Raw genomic sequence first — 22,231 nt, 5'->3', positions numbered from 1 at the left:
GAGTTGCCTGGCCTCCAGGCAGAGGCGCCCTATCCCCCTTCGCCATCCTCATACACAGTGACCTTCCCCTCCCCCCAAGAAAAGGAAGGGCGGGGCACCTTCCATTACTTGACTGCTGCGTGGGTGACCTTGATTTGAATCAGGTGTCCCTAATCCATCCAACACAAACACCCGATTCGACTCATCAGCTCGTTGGTAAAGACTCTTAAATAAGAGGGACATCAAAAATGTGCTGCAACGCTTTTGTTCTTCTTTTTCCTATACTCATATGACTGCAGCTTGCTGCTTTCTCTATAGCACAGTCATTGTTGCGTCACGTCATCATCATTTTGCATGTGCTTCCTGCGATAAAATTCCAGTGGTGTTGTTGGTTCTTCTATCCACAACTCCAAAACCATACATATTCATGCCATAATCAACAGTACATTAATGAAAAAACAAACTCTTTCTTCAAACTTTCATCACATTCTGACATACTTTTCCAAAATCCCAGACACCAAAAAGACCCCACCAAAAGTAAATCAACCCCCCCTCAGTAAACCTTCTACCCTACACCAACCCTCAGCAACCCTCTCCATACCCTCTTAGTTTCTTCTTCCCCATAACGTACTTTGAAGACTTTTACCTCTGCTGCCATTTTTCCCAGTAAACGCAAAAATAATCTTTCAGACTCCAGACGCGGAGTCTGCTTTCTTAAACACCTTACATGCATGGAACCCCCTTCCTCCTTCCTTAACCAGCCGGTACATCTGCGTCCTAGCCACCATTTCAGTGCTATTCTTCCACAGAAAGGAGAACACCAGTTTTTCTAACTTTCTCCCATACCAGAAAGGAACCGGGAAAACATAGGCTAGATAATTCAGGCTTGGAAGAAGGTCAGCCTTCACCACTTCTAGCCTTCCCCACAAAGATAGTCCTCTTAATTTCCACCTTACTATCTTCGCCTGAACAACCTTCAATCTTACCTCCCAGTTTTCCTTTGCACTATTATTTCTGAAAAAATGGATCCCCAGGATTTTCAACCCATCAGCACAAATATTATACCCTCCTCTTGTCTCTGTTCTATCTGTCCACTGCCCAAAAAACATGACTGAAGATTTAGCCACATTTACACGTGCCCCCGATATACTGCAGAACTCCTCCAAAATTCTGCTAGCCACCTCAAAATCGTAATCTGAGGACAAAAATAGGGTTGTGTCATCTGCATAAGCCGCCACTTTGGCACATATCCCCCCACCTCCAGGCAAGTAAATGCCTATAAAAGAAGGCGCAGCTCTCAATGCCGCCAACAGTGGTTCCAGAGAGAGAACATAAAGCAGGGGAGACAAAGGGCACCCCTGCCTCACTCCCCCCAGCTGTTTCACCTCCCCAGAAAAATGCCCATTTATCCCTATTCTACTAAAAGACTTTGCCTAAAGCAATTTCAACCAATTCCTGAAGACTGGTCCAAACCCCATGCGCCTCAAAGTTGCTTCCAGGAAGGAATGACTAACCCTGTCAAAAGCCTTCTCTTGGTCTAAGCTCAAGATGGCCAGAGGAAGCCGCCGTTGTTCAACCCAGCTAGTTACATCTCTGACTAGAGCCAAATTCATAGAAATTGACCTGCCTTGGACCCCACAAGTCTGATCTGCCTGAACAACTGACCCTATGACTCTCTTAAGCCTCTCTGTCAAGACTTTGGCCAAAATTTTGTAGTCAGTGGTTAACAAAGTAATTGGCCTCCAATTTCCCATTTCTTCCTTCAACCCTTTCTTATTCAACAGTGACACTAGCCCGGTTCTCATTGTTTCTACCATCTCTCCTCTGCTCAAGCATTCCTGGTACACTTCCACCAGTTCTCGTCCTATCCAAGGCAGAACCACCTCATAAAAAACAGCCGGAAGACCGTCACAACCCGGAGCCGTGCCCTTTTTAAGAGAAGACACTGCCAAACAAACTTCTTGTACAGTCAGGGGCCCCTCTATTGCTGTCCTCTTTTTTTCCTCTAAACTCCCTTCCCAAGACCTCCAAAAACTGCCCATATGTAGTACCTGAAGGAGTTCTGTCGCTGAAGAACTCTCTATAAAATACCTCAGCTACCTGCAGCATCCCCTTCACCGAAGTCTGCACCCCTCCTTCGCCCTTCAAACCCTCTATGTAAATTTACCTTTGCCTGCCTCGCACCATGGCAAAGAAAAAACTGGTTGGCCTTTCATCGTAGAGCTGTTTTTGGACACTTGACCCTTACAAAAAAGACTTTGCTTGCTCCCAGTAATGGTTTTTCAGTTCCTCCTGCAAATATCTCACCCTAGTCCGTCCCTCAACCGACCCCTGCGCACCTTCTGCCCATAAAGCCTGAAGCTCTTCCGACCACTTGCGTATTCTTCCCTGTTTACTTCTTGCCTTTTCCCTTCCCCAATTACGGCAGAAAAACACAACTCTTTCTTTGAACCCCTCCCACCAATCTCCTTTAGACTGAAATAAACCTTGCAGATTCTTGCATCCATTTACCAAATTAAAAAGTGCTGTACAAAAAACTTTGTCTCTCAAAAAGGAAGTATTAAACTTCCATACGCCCCTCCCTCACTTCTCTCCTCCCACTTCCACCCATACTCCCACCAAACAGTGGTCTGAACACCACATAGGTACCTGCGTATAATTCAACAGCTTGACATGTGACGGCAAAAAAAAAAAATCGAATCGTGCCACCACCTGCCTGCTGTTACACCAAGTAAAAGTGGGTTCCCGCCCCCCGCCTCCCAGAAAGAGTCCCTAAGCGAGAAATCTGCCATCAAGCGAGCCAATGCACTGCCTGAAGCATTGTCCAAAGACACATTAAAATCCTCTCCCAACACTAGCAGTCTATTAGTGTATAAGACCGCATTCAAGCTATCCAAAAACCCCTTCCTTTCACCTAAATTACTTGGTGCAAAAACATTGACAAAACGAAAATCAATCCCTCTCCACCTCACGTCCAATACCACCACCCTCCCTGGAATGATTACAACTGCAAACTCAATAACAAATTCCCATGAATAAAATAAAACACCCACCCCATCTGCATTGACATTCCCCACTCCCCAATAAGAAGGCCCTACATCCCACCCTGCTGAAAAAACAGAAATATAATTTTTATCCTTTAGATGGCATTCCTGCAAAAAGCAGACATCAAGAGGCAACATTTGTAGAGATAGAACATTCTAATGCCCCTTACATTTAATGTTGCCATCTTTAAACAAACCATATCATTATTTCTTAACAGAAAAACTTAATCCGACCAAATTCAAGATTCACCTAATCCCCTTCTTCCCCAAGCCCTTCTTCATACCCCTCCCTGCTGATACTTCAAACCATTCTCCTTCCTCCCCCTCCCCAACACCCTCTTTCTCTGCATCCCTAACCAAAGTTGATTTGACTTTTTCCGAAACCCCTCCCCCTCCTCCGATCCCTTTGCTCCTTCCCCTTCTGGCACCCCCACTTTAATGTCCATCTCATCCCCATCCTTTTCCCCCCAGTCAAGAATTGGGTCTTGGGACTGTATCCTGCTGCACTTATTCCCTCTAACCATAGTCTTGTCCCCTATGAGCCTCCGTCTTCTTACACCCTGACCCTTGTCCCCCTTCAGTGTGTCCTCCTTACAATTCCCCTCTCCCCTTAATGCAGGGGGGTCTTTCTCCACAGTTCCTGCCGGCTCCGTTACCTCTCGCTCAATCCCATAAATTCCACAAAGCACCTCCGCCACGTCAAATTCCGACCACACCTGTGAAGGCGCCATCTGCTGGTTTTCATCCTCATCTCCTTTTCCCCCTGGCCCATCTCCATTCCTTTTTTCCTCAATTTGCACTGCCGAAATCCCTCCAGGGTTCAACCCAGAAGGGCCTGCCTCTTGACTGCACCCCAATGCTGGTATGCTTGCCATTAGGCCTTCGAAATCTGTCTGAAGATCCTGCCTTCTTTAAAAAGGCTAGAGTGAGTTTTCTGCCTACTAGGACATGACCAGAATAAATGGTCCTTCCTCCCACACAGACTGCAACTCTTCGGTTCTGGACATTCTGTGGCCACATGTTCCGATGATCCACAAAAACGACACTGCTGGCCTACACAGTCTGCCTTTACATGTCCTTGAGCGCAACACCTTCTGCAATACACTGGCTGCCCTGGATAATGGAGAAATCCTCTATTTGATCCAATGAAAAAAGACCCCGGCAGATGTACAAGGCCTCCTGGCACTGCTGGGTCTACTCGAAGTTTCACCAAGTACCTCCGTTTCCCCGTCCAGATTCCAAAGCGATCTTTCAAGCGCTCACCCCCTTTCACAGTCTCACAATATCTAGTAAGGAAAGTAAGCACATATCCATCATCCACAAAAGGATTGTATAGGTGGATTATCAAAGGCAAAAAATCTTGAGCAAAAGCTGAAGCCCCTTCAAAGACCCTTTAAAGTTTTTCTTTCTCTCCCAAGCTTAAAAAAATGCCACACACTCCTTCAGTTGAAAAAAAGTCAGATCCATGAATCCAGATGATGAAAAATCTTGCAGACAAAAAATTAAGCTTGCCGAAATTCCAAAAACTTCCCATAAGAGTTCAGTCACCACAAAACCCTGTCCAAATATTCTCTTAACTTCCACATCCGTATCCGTTTTCACCTGTATCCTGACCGTGTTCTTTAGCCGCACCATCATGGTTTGCATCATCGTCTCTTCTCGCACCTCCATCTTGCCAAGAAAGTAAACTTGATCTTAGCCAAAAGGCCGAGAATCGATGACACAATGACGCAGCGGCAGGGGAGCTGGCAAAGGCGACGCCCATCTGGGAAGCGGTGAGGGGGGGAGGGTTGGCAAAGGCCGCCAGCGTTCCAGCTCAGCGCTGGCTGACCCCGAAAATCGACCACAACTTTTGAGTGCATCCCGGAAACCCTACTGCTGTTGCGAGGACCTTCAGTCGTCAACGCACTCTGCCCTAAATGTGACCAGGCAGACCAAACCGTACGTCGTAGAGACCTGAAACTTTGAGGGATGGTACTAGCCACTCACTCCACAACATCACCAAGGCTGGCCCCCGATGGGCCCGGCAGTGGCGCTACAGCCACCGAAAGTACAAAATGGCTCGTAGCTCCCAAACCGCACGACGCAGAACCAAGTGTCTTATATCATCGGAATCCTTGGCTCGAGCCGAGCAAGATGCAGGCCTCTGATTCGCGAAATTTTCAGGTGTTTTGGATTTTGTGAAAAACCTACTTTTGCACACTAGGTCTTTTGCCCGATGGGAAAAAAGTGGGAATTTCGATTCAGCTTGGCGGCGGCAGGCCGAAACCTACGGGGTGGGCGAGGCAGGGTCTGCTAGAACGGCTATAGCTCTTGGACGGAACGAGACAATTTCACCCAAGCCGGTACACCCGTGCACGGGCTCAGTCTGGGGTCGGGCGAGAAAGGACGCAGTGAATGGCCACCTAATGGCGCTTTTAAATGAAAAAGCAACAACACGAGAGCGGCTACAGGCGAACGTATGTCGCATGCTTTTTCACGCACGCGCAAGCGACAGCTGTACCATATGACAGAAAACCTCCATCCGAACAACTTTGCCTTTGGGACCACTGCTGTCAAGCAAATCGTCCGTTGAATACCAGAGTTTGTAGGAAAAACCACATTCGGCAAACTGGTCACAGGTTTCGACAACCTTGATGAAAACAAACGCAGTTCAGTTCTCTGTACTCTCCGCGTTACTGGCTGAAACAACAGAAAACGACAGAAACAAAACAAAACTGGTGCAACTTCACCCTTTGGGGCAGTGGGCGACGCCACAACCATTAGAACTGCACGCTTTTTCCCTGTGTGTACAGAGGAGAGCGCGAACGCAGTCCCCCACTACCATAAATTATGCAGTCGAGATTCCCACATTGTTGCGTCACGTCATCATCATTTTGTATGTGCTTCCTGCGTATTTCTGTATTCTCTGATCAAATTCCAGTGGGGTTGTTGGTTCTTCTATTAGTCACAACAATTCGCAGTCCCCAAAAAGGGGAAGCACACCGTTCCTGGAGGCACTGCAATACCAGGTCGATACGTGGAGCAAGCCCCAGTTCCGGCTCCATGTGCGAAAAATCAATTGCAGTCCCCGGAAAAATCAATATGCAGTCCCCGGATAGGGAACGTATCAGATATTAAACTGATAAGAACAGATTTTTTTTTTTCTTTCGAAAAAAAGTTTTATTGTCACATTTTTTTCTTCCATTCAAAACCACACAGTTCTTTTCTTTAAAACATACTTGTTTACACAAATTAAAACCAACAATTTTACATTTCTAGTTAAAATCAGTCAGTGTAGTGTGTTGTGTAAAGTCCATGTATGCAATAGACGTCAGTGTGGTGTTAGAAGGATAGATGAATGAAAAAATAAAGAGCAAATAAATACAAGCCAGTTAAAATACAAAATCATTCTGTTTAAAAATCTCTGTTGTGCAGGACCGGGGGTGAGTCCCTATCAAGAGTGTCCATTCACTCCAGGTCTCCAGAACAGGTTCGTGACTCCCCGCTTCCAAGGCCCAGTGGAAATCCCCTCTCCTCCGTCCCGGCTGGCCTGCTGTTTCCGTAGCCAGAGTGGTGAGGGTGCATCTACGGGCGGGCAAGGTCGGTGGTGGCCGGGACCTCTTTGCGCATATCCAATGTGGAGGGCGGTAAAGCGGCTACCTAAAAACAGGTGGGGGTCCGGGAGGCCTTTTCCGCCATTTTCCTTTCTTTTTTTAAAGACCTCCCTTTTTACTCGTTCCCACTTGAACCCCCACAGGAAATAAAATACCGTCCTCTCCAGGTTGGCCAGGAATCGCCTTGGGGGACTAAAAACAGAACAAACAAGTAAAATTAGTGGTAAAATTACGGCTTTAAAAACTAAAACCTTGCCTTCAATTGTCAGTTGTCTGAGTTCCCAAAACCCCAGTCTTTGCCTAACTTTCCCTAAGATGTCAGTCCAATTTCTCTGTTTCCCCACGGCCCAAAGAGCTGGGCCTCAGACTTACTCCTGTTGAGCTTGGCGCATGAGGCCTGACCGTACCAGTCAAGTCAAGTACTCTTCGTACTGATAAAAAGTCAGTCGCTAAAAGGGCTAGAGAGGAGCAATTCAATTGACTGATAGACAACTACTCTGTAAGTGTTTGTAACTTTTCTCATTTGATTGTTTGTTCATTTGTTGTTGGATAAGTGTGTCTGTGTAGTGCAGAGGTGTGTATTATTAGTTTTGGTATATTCTCTCGGTGTGTGTGGGAGTTAGCATTTGTTGAGTTAGCATTTGTTTGGTCATTGCCACGTTGGGAGCGAGTTTGTTGGGGGCGTGGCCAGCGAGGTATTAAAAGCCTTGTGTGTTTGAAACATTTTGGCTAGAGAGGAGCAATTCAATTGACTGATAGACAACTACTCTGTAAGTGTTTGTAACTTTTCTCATTTGATTGTTTGTTCATTTGTTGTTGGATAAGTGTGTCTGTGTAGTGCAGAGGTGTGTATTATTAGTTTTGGTATATTCTCTCGTGTGTGTGGGAGTTAGCATTTGTTGAGTTAGCATTTGTTTGGTCATTGCCACGTTGGGAGCGAGTTTGTTGGGGGCGTTCCCAGCTGCTTTCAATAACGATACTCAAGTGAGTATAAATAGCGTGATAGTCCGCGGCAGCGGAAGCGGCAGTGTGAAGCCCTCCTTGTGTGAAGACCGACGAGTGGAAAGGCTTCAACTCTTCCCAGTGCAACTCCTCGCGAGCAAGGACCCTGACAAGGCACTTGAGTATCATCTTCCTTTCATTATTTGTGTTCGGCTCTAATTCCTATCTGGCCTTTTCTCTGATTTGTATTCACCATGTGCTTTCAAATCTCAACTATAACTACTAGCACTCGTAAATCACGCTCTGTACGCACGAGACGCCGTAATCCTAATAATTTGCGCTATATCCTAACATCCTCTGCTACTTTACTCTTTATTCCAATTGGGCTCTGGAATTGCCAGTCGGCTGTAAACAAAGCAGATTTTATTTCATCTATTGGGACTCATTCTCAGCTTAGCCTCATGGCCCTAACTGAGACCTGGATCAAACCAAAGGACACTGCCACTCCTGCAGCCCTCTCAAGCAATTATACTTTTTCACACACTCCTCGGCCTATTGGGAGGGGTGGGGGTACTGGTTTGCTTATCTCAAATGATTGGAAATTTGATCCATTACCGTCTCTACCGGCCAATTCATTTGAATCGCACTCAATCACTATTACTCACCCTGTTAAAATCCATGTGGTAGTGGTCTATCGTCCTCCAGGTCACCTCGGTAACTTTGTGGAGGAGTTGGATGTGTTACTTTCTAGCTTCCCTGAGGATGGCACTCCACTGATTCTGCTTGGTGACTTCAACATCCATCTTGATAAACACCTAGCTGCAGACTTCCGCACTCTACTGACTTCATTTGACCTTAAGTTAGTATCTACTACGGCTACTCACAGATCAGGTAACCAATTAGACCTGGTCTACACACGCAACTGCTCCACGGACAACACTTTAGTTACTCCATTACACACCTCAGACCACTTTCTCATCACTCTTAACCTCATACTGACTCCTGATACAAAACGTACTCCTACACAGATTACCTTTCGGCGTAATCTACGCTCACTCTCTCCCTCTCGCCTATCCACTATGGTTTCATCGTCACTCCCTCCACCTGCTCAGTTCTCAGCACTGGACACTAACAGTGCTACCGACACTCTTTGCTCCACTCTAACATCCTCCTTAGACAGTTTTTGCCCCCTTTCATCCAGACCAGCCCGCCCCACCCCATCTGCCCCCTGGCTGTCTGAAGTTCTCCGTGAACATCGCTCTGGACTCAGGGCGGCAGAGAGGAAATGGCATAAATCTAAAAACAATACTGACCTTGCCTTTTATCAGTCTCTTCTCTCTTCTTTCTCTACAAATGTCTCCACTGCTAAAACAACATACTACCACAACAAAATCAACAATTGCTCTGACTCTCGCCAACTCTTTAAAACATTCTCCTCTCTCCTTTGTCCACCTCCTCCTCCTCCTTCATCAACTCTTACAGCTGATGACTTTGCGTCATTTTTCACCAACAAAACAGCTCTCATTAGCAAACAGTTCTCCTCATCACTAACTGACACGCACATCTCAACAACTAACACGAACACGCTTCCATCCTTCTCTCCACTCTCCGAGGCAGATATTTCTAAACTCATCCTTTCCAATCACCCTACTACCTGTCCACTTGATCCTATTCCCACTCACCTCCTTCAGGCTATTTCTTCTTCAATCACTCCTGCACTCACTCACATTGTCAACACTTCTCTTTACACGGGCACCTTTCCCACAGCATTTAAGCAGGCTCGGGTAACCCCACTGCTTAAGAAACCCTCTCTGAATCCAGCACTTTTAGAAAACTACCAACCGGTATCCCTTCTGCCTTTCATTGCAAAGACCCTTGAGCGAGTTGTGTTCAATCAACTCTCTATGTTTCTTGAACGGGACAACCTCCTAGACAACAACCAATCCGGCTTCAAAAGCGGCCATTCGACCGAGACTGCCTTGCTCTCGGTAACTGAGGCACTGAGACTGGCAAAAGCAGCTTCCAAATCCTCAGTGCTCATTCTGCTGGATCTGTCTGCTGCTTTTGACACAGTTAACCACCAGATCCTCCTGTCAACACTTAAGAGGACGGGGATCTCAGGATCTGCTCTCCAGTGGTTCAGGTCTTACCTCTCTGGTAGGTCCTACAGGGTGTCATGGAGAGGTGAAGTGTCTAAGTCACATCATCTAGCTACTGGGGTTCCCCAGGGCTCAGTGCTTGGACCACTTCTTTTCTCCATCTACATGTCATCATTAGGTTCCGTCATTCAGAAACATGGCTTTTCCTATCACTGCTATGCTGATGACACTCAACTCTACTTCTCATTTCAACCAGATGATCCTACAGTCAGTGTTCGTATCGCTGCCTGTCTGACAGACATTTCTGACTGGATGAAAGAGCATCATCTTAAACTCAATCTTGCAAAGACAGAATTACTTGTTTTCTCAACCAACCCAGCACTTCAAAATTTCTCCATTCAGCTTGGTTCATCGACCATAACTCCATCAAGGACAGCAAGAAACCTTGGAGTTGTGATTGATGACCAGTTAAACTTCACTGACCACATTACTGCAACAGCCCGGTCCTGCAGATTTGCTTTATACAACATTAGAAAGATTAGACCCTTCCTATCAGAACATGCTTCACAACTCCTGGTTCAAGCTCTTGTTCTCTCCAGACTGGATTATTGTAATGCTCTTCTGGCTGGGCTTCCAGCATGCACTATCAAACCCTTGCAGCTGATCCAGAATGCAGCGGCGAGAGTGGTCTTTAATGAGCCGAAGAGAGCGCATGTTACGCCTCTCTTCATCAAACTGCACTGGTTGCCAATGGCTGCTCGCATCAAATTCAAGGCACTAGTTATCGCCTACAAAACAACCTCTGGCTCTGCACCAATATACCTAAATTCACTTGCTCAGACTTACACACCCTCCAGAAGCTTGCGTTCTGCGAGCGAGCGGCGCCTCGTGGTTCCATCCCAAAGAGGCATGAAATCGCTCTCACGGACATTTTCCTGGACCGTTCCCACCTGGTGGAATGACCTGCCGATCTCAATTCGTGCTGCCGAGTCTGTAGCCATTCTTAAAAAACATCTTAAGACACATCTTTTCCATTTGCACTTGACCAATACAGAATAGCACTTACTGATCACCACAGCAACGACCAAAAGCGCACACTCCTGGATCATATCTACGTCTCTCATCCGGATTTGTGCCTTCAGGCAGATATGTTAAATAGTTATCATAACTATCAGAATCCAGTGTTCTGTATATTGCGTACGTGAGTTTTTGTTGTAGATGGCTATTGCTGCGCGTTTAGCTAGAATACAAAACCAACCCATTGGGCCACTGAATCTGCATTAACGACAACAGCTGGGGCAACAGCCTTAGTCCTAATGAGTTGTTATCATAGCTATCAAATCCAGTGTTCGGCACTTTGCGGACGTGAGTTTTTGTTGTAGATGTCTGTCTTTAAAAAAAAAAAAAAAAAAATTGTTGTGTATTGTGCTAATTAATTGAGATTTCTTACAGCTCTTACAGGTTTTTGGCCTTGTCTGTTCCGTTGCTTCTATTACTCTCCCCTTTTTTGTAAGTCGCTTTGGATAAAAGCGTCTGCTAAATGATTAAATGTAAATGTAAATGTACGTCGTCCATATATAAAACACAGGTCGCAGTCAGTCCACCAGTTCCTGGGACGTCCAGTCCTTTAACCCATTTATCCCTTCTAAAGATTTGTGCCAGTGGCTCAATGCAGGCCACATACAGTAGGGGAGATAAAGGACACCCCTGACGGACGCCGCTGTGAATGTTTACAGCTTTGGATAAATGCCTATTAACTGCAAATTTATGGACTAGACTGTTGTATAGCAGTCCCACCCAAGCTATAAACCTTCCTGGGAACCCCATTTTTTCCAGTACCTTAAAAAGGAACTGGTGCGAGATGTGGTCAAAAGCTTTTTTGAAATCTAAATTTAGGACTACTAGCCGAATGTTTCTGTCTCTCGCGTAACAGATGGCGTCTCTAATCAGTACCAGGCTGTCTGTGATCTTCCTACCGGGCACAGCGCATGCTTGATCCAGGTGGATTACGTCCTCTAAAACAGTTGAAATGCATGTAGCTAAAATCTTACTAAAAAAGTTTACAGTCAAAATTTAAAAGCGTGATTGGTCTCCAGTTCTTCAAGTCAGTCCTGTCTCCTTTTTTATATAAAAGCAAAACTATCCCTACTCTAAAGCTGTCCAGAAGTCTGTCGAGAGTCTCAAATTATTTAAAAACTGTCAGTAAGTCATGTGCTAAAATGTCCCAGAAAGTCAAATAAAACTCCAAGGGAAGTCCATCCATTCCTGGGGACTTCCCTTTTTTAAAACTTTTGAGTGATTTATTTAATTCTAAAAGAGTAAAATCCCATGATAAAAGCACGTTTGGACTCTTTATCTTTGTTTCTAAAAATAATTTCCTCCATGTTTTTTGCCTCACTCCCTCTAAAAGTTTTTGACCCAGTTCTGCCAGAAAGAGAATAAATACTGTGACAATAATCCATTTATTAACAATCCAGCAAGCAATAAAGTACTTTGGCATAGGCCCCGTCCGTAGCTCGCAATCAGAGGGTATGGACTCTGCATATCCTGCCTGAAGACGAAGGCAGAGGCGCAGCCGACCCCCTCGTGAGGTATGGAAGGGACCATCCTGGTGGTGGTGGTGGGGTGGAGTAGGGAAGGATTTGACTTGGAGGTGGTGGGGAGGATGGCGTTGAATTGGGGCGTCAGCATCTGCGAACTCAAACATGAGTAAGTACCGATCTTTTATACCCAAGTATTAGAATGTGATTGGATAGATAGAAGTTGAAGTGACGTAACAATTAAGTCTTCCTGGCAGAACTTATGCTGAAGCTTTCATTTCAGCTTCCACAGCCCTCCCCCTACTGTCACACCCGTGGGTAGTGAAAGAGTGCAGGAGAGCATCATATAATCAGTGAAAAAAAAGGGGGGGTAATGTTGCATCGGTTGGCAGTCTCTTGTTAAAATGTAGTCGATTCGAGAGGCTCTGGTGCCATCACCACTGAACCAGGTGAAAATCTCCTCTCTCTGATGCATTGTTTTAAAACAGTCGACTAACTTAAAATCTTTGTCTAACTTTTTAAACAAAACCGATGTCTTGTCAACTTTAAAATCATCTCCTACCCCTTTTCTATCTTTTTTTGTTAAAACACAATTAAAATCCCCTGCTACCACTAGGGGGGCCCTACCTAACATGTGGAGCTGCAAATCTTCTAAAAGCTTGTATCTGTCATTTTTCCTTGTGTAACCAGGGCCGTGCACAGACATTTTGAGGGGCAGTGGTCCAAACCCAAAAAAAAGGGGCACTATAAAGGGGTTGAGTATCATTTAATATAGAGAATGAATAACAAACATTTTACAATCATACTGTAAATACAATTGTTAGGCTTTTGTGTTAATTGAATTTATGTTGTTCTAATTATTCTTCCAAAAAGTCGATTCTGTGCTAATTTGATCTCTTTTCTCTTTTTATTTTTTATTGGAGATTTAAGTAGCAAATGAGAATCGCTAAAATTATTGAATATATTTTGAGTCAAAGGTCTTGTTTATGATTTATGTAAATCATATGCAACATTTTTTTAATAACAGAATATGTAAAAGTATGGTATTTGGGGTAAAAGGCATAATTAACATGATAATAAACAGCTGACTGACTTCCATTTGTTGACATGACATGGTTAAGATTCAGCTGGTAAATATCTTAAGTTGGGTGTCCATCTTAGAGGTTACATCATATTTATAATAAAAATATGATAATAATATCATATAATACAAATATATTTAGTTGTTACGATAACGATAACATATTGTAACGATAAAACTTTATTAAATTATTATGGGATCTCATACATTCAATATTTTCAGATTATTTACTTAAACATTTGTGTCTGTATTTTAAAAATATTTTTATATTAACATTTTAATATTTACTGAATAATAATTAATTATTTTAATCATCAAGATAAACAGCAAATGCTGCAAACGTTGCTAGAGATTTTTTGCACAAGTATGAACTTTTTTGAAAAAGTTGCCATTATTATTATAGGCAAGTTTATTTATATAGCACATTTCATACACAATGGCAATTCAAAGTGCTTTACATAGAAAGGAATTAAAATAGGGATAAAAATGCTTAAAAAACAAATGCTTTTTCTTATGCATTTGATTAGGGTGTGCTTTTGCCCCATTGTACCCTGATACAACTCATTTATGTAATAGCCTGTATTACCTTTTTTTATTGTGTATACGATTAATATGCTCTAAATAATATCATAAATATGACGTATGTTATAGATACTAGTATTAACTCGTAAAATGGATTATAATTGGAAATCTATTTTACAGAAGTTAAAGAGTGACAAACTGTCAGCTAAATATTCAGTATTCAGTATATGACGATTTACCCGCTGGCATGCTGGAGCTTTGAATCCATGTTTCCTCTGTTGAAACAAACTACTAATTCCGCGGATCAACCACTGTCTGTAATGTGGATTGTAGTTTGGAATATACCTGTTAATGGGACGACATTCTGGAACTGTCGTCTCCACAGACAGAGGACACAGCCACGCGATGCTGCGGAGCGAGCGGGAAAACACGGAACGGATTAGTGTAATTAGTGGATTTTTAGCGGAACAGAACGCTTTTATGGGAATCCTCTGAGGTTGAGGGAGGGAAGGGGGCAAGAAGGGCACCTTAGCCGATGAGGGCAAAGGGGCAGTGGCTCTAGCCACCGGGCCACCCCCCTGTGCACGGCCCTGTGTGTAACCATCCAAATTTAAAACATTAAAATCCTTACCTAAAAAAGTCAGATTAACTAAAATTGCCCACCCGTCCCTCACCACAGTGCTGCCTTTCACCAAGATGTTGGGATTTTTTTATTAAAAGGGCCACACCGTCATTTTTGTTAAAATTGGAGCCACTCCAGATGGAGGGTCCTTGGGTCCACAGCTCTTCCCATTTTCTGTAATTGGTTAAAAAGGGCAAAGGACATCTGACTTAAAATTATTTAAACATGATAAAACACTCTGTGCTCGCAAGGTAGACCTCACACTTCTCACATTGATTGTAAAGATAGTGAGGGCCATGAGCAGTATGGTTAAAAATACAAGCATTGATGAAAATAAAACCAAATAAAAAGACTACAGAAATTACATTAAAATCATGTTACTTCTTGTTGCACCTGCCTTTCCTTTTCCCCAGATAAACTGGGATCAGGAGGGCAAGTGCTCGCCGCCTCAGAATCCACAGAGGAAACCTCTTGTGGATCCTTTGGTGACGATGTTCTTAGCTTAAAGTGCAGAAAAGAGACTTCATTTGGAGAGTCTGCAGGCCACATACGGTTCAGATCTTCCGAAGAGGAACTATCTGGCCGATGCGATGCCCGCAGCCTTTTCTCCTCTGTTTGAAGCAGAGGAGATCTCGCAGACCTTTTCTGCACTTGAGCATTTGGGAGTGAACACTCGGTTTCACTCCCACTATCCGCCACACTAACCTCCGATACAGTGTAGACGGAGGAAGCCGTTTCATCTTCTTCCTCCTACATTTTGTCTTTACTTTTTTCTTGTTGGGGAGCGGCTTCCTCCCCCTGTTCAATAATGAGTTCTGACTTCGCCCCTGTGGCCGCCCCACTTCCTCCTTCTTGTCCAATCCCTGAGGCTGGCTGGGAATGTGAAATTTCCGCCAAAACCTCAGGGCCCGCCTCCTCCTCTCTTTGTTCTTTTGATTGTTCCTTTGGTGGGGCGGCCATTTTGTTCCCTTTCAACTTGTTGGCAAAACTTTTAGGGCAATCTCTGTAGAAATGGTTAGCATCTCCACAGAGATTACACCTTCTACCATTGGTACATTCCTCAAAAATGTGACCAATTTCTCTGCACTTCCTACACGCAATTTCTTGGCATGCCTCAGCGAGAGGTGTCCCGTTTTCCCACATTTTTGGCACAATTTGGGCATTCCCTGATAATGAATGTAGTCACGGTTCTCTCCCAACACAATCATTGAGGGTAAATGACTCAGACCCTGGAATTTACATTTACATTTACATTTAATCATTTAGCAGACGCTTTTATCCAAAGCGACTTACAAAAAAGGGTAGAGCAATAGAAGCAACGAAACAAACAAAGCCAACAACCTGTAAGAGCTGTAAGAAATCTCAATTAATTAGCACAGTACACAACTGTTTTTTTTTTTTTTTTTATAGCCAGCTACAACAAATACTCACGTACGGAATATACAGAACACTGGATTTGGATAGCTATGATAACAACCCATTAGGACTAAGGCTGATGCCCCAACTGTTGTCGTTAATGCGGATTCAGTGGCCCAATGGGTTGGTTTTGTATGGCATTCTAGCTAAACGCGCAGCAATAGCCATCGACAGCAAAAACTCACGTACGCAAAATACAGAACACTGGATTTTGGTAGCTATGATAACTATGTAACATACCCGCCTGAAGGCACAAATCCGGATGAGAGACGTAGATATGATCAGTAAGTGCTATTCTGTATTGGTCAAGTGCAATAGGAAAAGTGCAATTGGAAAAGATGTGTCTTAAGATGTTTTTTAAAAATGGCTACAGACTCGGCAGCACGAATTGAGATCGGCAGGTCATTCCACCAGGTGGGAACGGTCCAGGAAAATGTCCGTGAGAGCGATTTCATGCCTCTTTGGGAAGGAACCACGAGGCGCCGCTCATTCACAGAACGCAAGCTTCTGGAGGGTGTGTAAGTCTGAACAATTGAGTTTAGGTATAATGGTGCAGAACCAGTGGTTGTTTTGTAGGCGAGAACTAGAGCCTTGAATTTGATGCGAGCAGCCATTGGCAACCAGTGCAGTTTGATGAAGAGAGGCGTAACATGCGTTCTCTTCGGCTCATTAAAGACCACTCTCGCCGCTGCATTCTGGATCAGCTGCAAGGGTTTGATAGTGCATGCTGGAAGCCCAGCCAGAAGAGCATTACAATAATCCAGTCTGGAGAGAACAAGAGCTTGAACCAGGAGTTGTGCACCCTGTTCTGATAGGAAGGGTCTAATCTTTCTAATGTTGTATAAAGCAAATCTGCAGGACCGGGCTGTTGCAGTTATGTGGTCAGTGAAGTTTAACTGGTCATCAATCACAACTCCAAGGTTCCTGGCTGTCCTTGATGGAGTTATGGTCGAAGAACCAAGCTGAATGGAGAAATTTTGAAGTGCTGGGTTGGTTGAGAAAACAAGTAATTCTGTCTTTGCAAGATTGAGTTTAAGATGATGCTCTTTCATCCAGTCAGGATGAAATCCGATTGGATCTTCCCACTGTTTAATGGGAACTCTCCAAGTGCAATTCCAGATGCCGTCTTCGTCAAGCACCTTGACTGGTGAACTTTGAACCGTGCAAAATCTACCCAGCCATACAGCAACATCATCTCCACTCACTGTTTCATTGAACATTCTGACAATCACTGTTTTAATAGAATTGTCAGAAAGTTTCTCAACATTGAACATGAAGAACTGGGTCTTGCAATGCTCAAATAGTTGCCAGAAATCTTGCAACAAGGAATCAGATCTAAAACTAACATCGAAACTTTTGTTCAGGGGCAGAATCATTAAACAATTTAAGTCAGTGGCATTAAAATTGAGGGCTTTTTGGATCAGCTTCCTGGAGAAGTCTAAACGAGACAACCCCAGGAGCTTACCCTCCACCTCTCTAAATAAAAATCGCACGCTGTGGTGCCTCCGCACGCCGGCACAAACAGCCGACATGGTGGAGACACCGACAGCCTAAAAAAACAGTAAAAGAACAATAAATACAATAAATAGATAAAAGAATAAAAGTCTTACCTTAAAACTGTTCAAGCGTAAAAACAAGCAGGATCACTCTACCTCTCAAAAGTTGTGCGGCTCTGGACACCAAAAGTTCTCGAGCCAGGAAACCTCAGAGAGGTGATCGCAGTCTCAACCGTCCGACAAGATACGTGATCTTAGCCAAAAGGCAGAGAAGCGAAGCGATGACACAACGACGCAGCGGCAGGGGAGCCGGCAAAGGCGACGTAAGTAAGACCCCATCCAGAATCTAGTCATGGCAGCAGTTTTGTTCTCTCTGGATGTGGTCACAGCATAATTTATATGTATTGCCGTGACGACTTCTCTCTTGATTCTCTCCCACTTGGACCCCCACAGGAAGTAAAACACTGCTCTTTCCAGGTTTAAAAGGAATTTCCTCGGGGGACAAAAAACGGAAGAGACATGTAAAATCAGGGGTAAAATTACTGCTTTAAAAAAAAAGAATTTTACCTTCCAGTGTCAGTCGTCGTAGTCCTTGTCTGACTTTTCCTAAAATGTCAGTCCTGTTACTCTGTCGTCCCCATCTTTGTCAAATTGTATACCTAAAACTTTAAAATTAGTTTCTTTAAAATTAAAATCTAGTCCTCTCATGTCTCTATTTCCCCACGGCCCGAAGAGCTGGGCCTCGGATTTGTTTCTGTTTAAAAAGTGCACCCGAGGCCTGACTGTACCAGTCTATCACGTCAAGAGCTCTTCTTAGAGATAAAAGATCTGTGGTTAAAAGCGTCACGTCATCCATATATAAAATGCATGTCAATGTCAGTCCTCCCGTTCCAAGAATATCTAGTCCTTTAATCCATTTATCCCTCCTCAAGGCCTGTGCTAGAGGCTCGATACATGCAGTATACAAGAGGGGAGATAAAGGACAGCCCTGACGGACCCCACTGCAGATATTTACCTGCTTGGATAGATGCCCATTTACTAGAAATCTGCTTACTATTCCATTGTATAGCAGTCCCACCCAAGCTATGAACCTCCCAGGGAAACCCATTTTTTTCAGTACTTGGAAGAGGTACTGGTGCGAGACCCGATCAAAAGCTTTTTCAAAGTCTAAATTTAGGACTGCTAGCCGAATGTCTCTGTCTCTCGCAAAACAGATGGCGTCTCTAATCAGTATTAGGCTGTCCGTGATCTTCCTTCCCGGCACAGCACAAGCTTGATCTGGGTGGATTACGTCTCCTAAAACCATAGACATACGTGCAGCTAAAATTTTACTAAAAAGCTTGCAGTCAAAATTTTAAAGTGTGATAGGTCACCAATTTTTTTAATCGTTATTTTCTCCTTTTTTGTGTAGCAAAGTCACTATTCCTAATCTAAAACTGTCAGGAAGTCTGTCCAAAGTCTCCAGTTCTTTAAAAACTGTCAATAAATCGTAGCTAAAATATCCCAGAAGGTTGAGTAAAATTCTAGAGGAAGTCCGTCCAGTCCAGGGGACCTTCCCCTTTTAAAACCTTTAAGAGAATTTTTTTAACTCTAAAAGAGAAAAAACAATTTTTTTTCATCAACCTCGTTGTCTAAAAAAGATAAAACTTCCTGAAGTGTATCTTCGTCTACTTCTTTTTCTTATATAATTTGGAGTAAAAACATTCAATTTCGCTTAAAATGTCACTTGTGGTACTTACCTGCTTTTCTTGTACTTCTAAAGTCGTTATGGTTCCTCTTTTGGCCACAACTTTTAAAAAAAAATACCTAGTGCACTTTTCCCCTTCTTCAATCTCCTTTTCTTTGCTTCTTAAAATCACACCTTTACTTCGATTTTTTCCATTTCATTCTTCACCTCTTTGATCTGTTCTGTAAAATCAAAACCATTGTTTAACAAGTTAAAATATCACTGTAAGCGTTTTTGCAGCCCCAACATGCATCTTTTTTCTTTATTTTTCTTTTGTTTCCCTATCTTTTTAAAAAAAGAGTCCTGTCTTTGTTTTGACCATTTCCCACCACTGTGTACGTTAATCGTAAAAGTCTTGGAGAGTCTGCCATTGGCTAAACTGTTCCCTATATTCCTTAACTACTTCTTGATCTTCTAGTAGGGAACAGTTTAGCTTCCACAGTCCTCCGCCTACCGTCACACCCGGGGGCAGTGAAAGAGTGCAGGTCAGCATGACGTGATCTGAAAAAAAGGTGGGGGTCAATGTAGCATCCATGGGCGGGAAGTCTCTTGTGAAAATGTAGTCAATTCGAGAGGCTTTGGTGCTATCACTACTGAACCAAGTGAAGCCCTCCTCTCGTTGATGCACTTTTCTAAAACAGTCGACTAAATTAAAATCTTTGATAAAAAAAACCTTGTAAAAAAAAAGATGTTTTGTCTAAGTTAAAATCCCCGGCTATCCTCTTTCTATCTTTAAGAGTTAAGATGCAATTAAAATCCCCTGCCACCACTAGGGGAGACCTACCTAGCATATGGGGCTGCAAGTTTTCAAAAAGCTCATACCTCTCATTTTTTTCATTACAACCATATACATTTAAAATATTGAAATCCTTATTTAAAAAGGTCAGTGTTGCTAAAATAGCCCGCCCATTTTTAACCACTGTGCTCCCCTTTACCAAGATATTTGGGTTGTTGACAGCCGACATGGTGGAGGCACCACCAGCCTAAAAAAACTGTTTAAAAAAAAACAAAAAAATACAATAAAATAGATAAATAGATAAAAAGTCTTACCTAAAAACTTTTAACCTGTAAAACCAGCAGGATCACTCTACCTCTAGAAAGTTGTACGGCTCGGGACACCAGAAGCTCTCGAGCCAGGAAACCTTAAAGAGGCGATCGCAGTCTCAACCGTTCGACAAGATACTTGATCTTAGCCAAAAGGCCGAGAAGCGATGACACAATGACGCAGCGGCAGGGGAGCCAGCAAAGGCGACGCCCATCTGGGAAGCGGTGAGAGGGGGGAAGGGTTGGCAAAGGCCGCCAGCATTCCAGCTCAGCGCTGCCTGACCCCGAAAATCGATCCACAACTTTTGAGTGCATCCCGGAAACCCTACTGCTGTTGCGAGGACCTTCAGTCGTCAACGCACTCTGCCCTAAATGTGACCGGGCAGACCAAACCGTACGTCGTTGAGACCTGAAACTTTGAGGGATGGTACAAGCCACTCGCTCTACAACATCACCAAGGCTTGCCCCCGATGGGCCCGGAAAGTACGAAATGGCTCGTAGCTCCAAAACCGCACGCCGCAGAACCAAGTGTCTTATATCATCGGAATCCTTGGCTCGAGCCGAGCGAGACACATGCCTCGGATTTGAAGGTTGCGCAGCGAAATTTTCGGGTATTTGGGATTTTGTGAAAAACCTACTTTTGCACACTAGTCCTAGGTCTTTTGCCCGATCTGGCCCAAACCAGTGCAGAAAGATTCTCTGGAGTCTGACTGTCCGTCCAGATCGGAAAAAAAGTGGGAATTTCGATTCAGCTTGGCGGCGGCAGGCCGAAACCTACGGGGTGGGCAACGTGGGGTCTGCTAGAACGGCTATAGATCTTGGACGGAACGAGACAATTTCACCCAAGCCGGTACACCCGTGCATGGGCTCAGTCTGGGGTCAGGCGAGAAAGGACGCAGTGAATGGCCACCTTGTGGCGCTTTAAAATGAAAAAGCAACAACATGAGAGCAGCTATAGGCGAACGTATGTCGCATGCTTTTTACCGCACGCGCACGAGACAGTCTTACCATACGACAGAAAACCACATTCGGCAAACCGGTCGCAGGTTTCGACAACCTCGATGAAAACAAACGCAGTTCAGTTCTCTGAACTCTCCGGGTCACTGGCTGACACAGCAGAAAAAGACAGAAACATAACAAAACTGACCGACCGACGCTTTTGTTCTTTTTTTTCCCTATGCTCATATGACTGCAGCTTGCTGCTTTCTCTGTAGCACGGTCATTGTTGCGTCACGTCATCATCATTCTGTATGTGCTTCCTGCGTATTTCTGTATTCTCTGACAAAATTCCAGTGGTGTTGTTGGTTCTTCTATTAGTCACAACAATTCGCAGTCCCCAAAGAGGGGAAGCACACCGTTCCTGGAGGCACTGCAATACCAGGTCGATGCGTGGAGTGGACGGAGCAAGCCCCGGTTCCGGCTCCATGTGCCAAAAATCAATTTAATATGCAGTCCCCGGAAAGGGGACGTACCAGATATTAAACTGATAAGAACAGATTTTTTTGAAAAAAGTTTTATTGTCACATTTTTTTCCATTCAAAACCACACAGTTCTTTTCTTTAAAACATACTTGTTTACACAGATTAAAAGCAACAATTTTACATTTCTAGTTAAAATCAGCCTGTGTAGTGTGTTGTGTAAAATCCATGTATGCAAGCCAGTGTGGTGTTAGAAGGATAAATGGTGAGGGTGCATCTACGGGCAGCCAAGTTCGGTTGTGGCCGGGACCTCTTTGTGCAGCCTCGGCCCCCCCGTCCGAATGACGTCATGCGGCCCTCCCTGCAGTGTTGATCTGATGTTTTGCTCGCTCACGTGGAGGGGGACCGTCATGCGTTTCCCCACCAGCAGGTTTCTGGTGACCCAGATGGCATCCTTTATCAAGTTGAGGGTGAGCCAGAGCGAGGCAAATTCCTGCAATGTTTGGGCTTTAAGGCCCTGTCCCACCCCCAGGATGGCGAGCTTGTAGTCCACCTGGGCCCCACCCACTGGCAGGCACGGGAAAAACAGGGGGCCGGCCCTTAGAGCCCTGCACAGGCCTCAAATCTAGGCCCTGGCCCGAGACGCTGAGGCCCTAGTCCGGCCCGTGTCTGACAGCTTATCAAGTTTTTTTTTTACATTGTTGCA

General features: G+C 44.3%; 1 non-coding gene and 1 pseudogene across 1 annotated transcript; both read right to left on the bottom strand.

Annotated features, from left to right (window-relative positions):
- Positions 1–5,997: 5,997 nt before the first annotated feature.
- LOC137080121 (U2 spliceosomal RNA) lies at positions 5,998–6,187 on the bottom strand. The gene has a single exon (XR_010905997.1). It is a non-coding gene; the product is annotated as a U2 spliceosomal RNA (small nuclear RNA).
- Positions 6,188–21,451: 15,264 nt separating this feature from the next.
- LOC137080111 (U2 spliceosomal RNA) lies at positions 21,452–21,623 on the bottom strand (annotated as a pseudogene).
- Positions 21,624–22,231: the final 608 nt, after the last annotated feature.

The sequence above is a fragment of the Pseudorasbora parva genome, chromosome 6 (genome assembly GCF_024679245.1).
Source record: "Pseudorasbora parva isolate DD20220531a chromosome 6, ASM2467924v1, whole genome shotgun sequence".
Taxonomy (NCBI): Eukaryota; Metazoa; Chordata; class Actinopteri; order Cypriniformes; family Gobionidae; genus Pseudorasbora; species Pseudorasbora parva.
The sequence above is the reverse complement of the archived record's forward strand: the minus strand, read 5'-3'. Positions and strand labels throughout refer to the sequence as shown.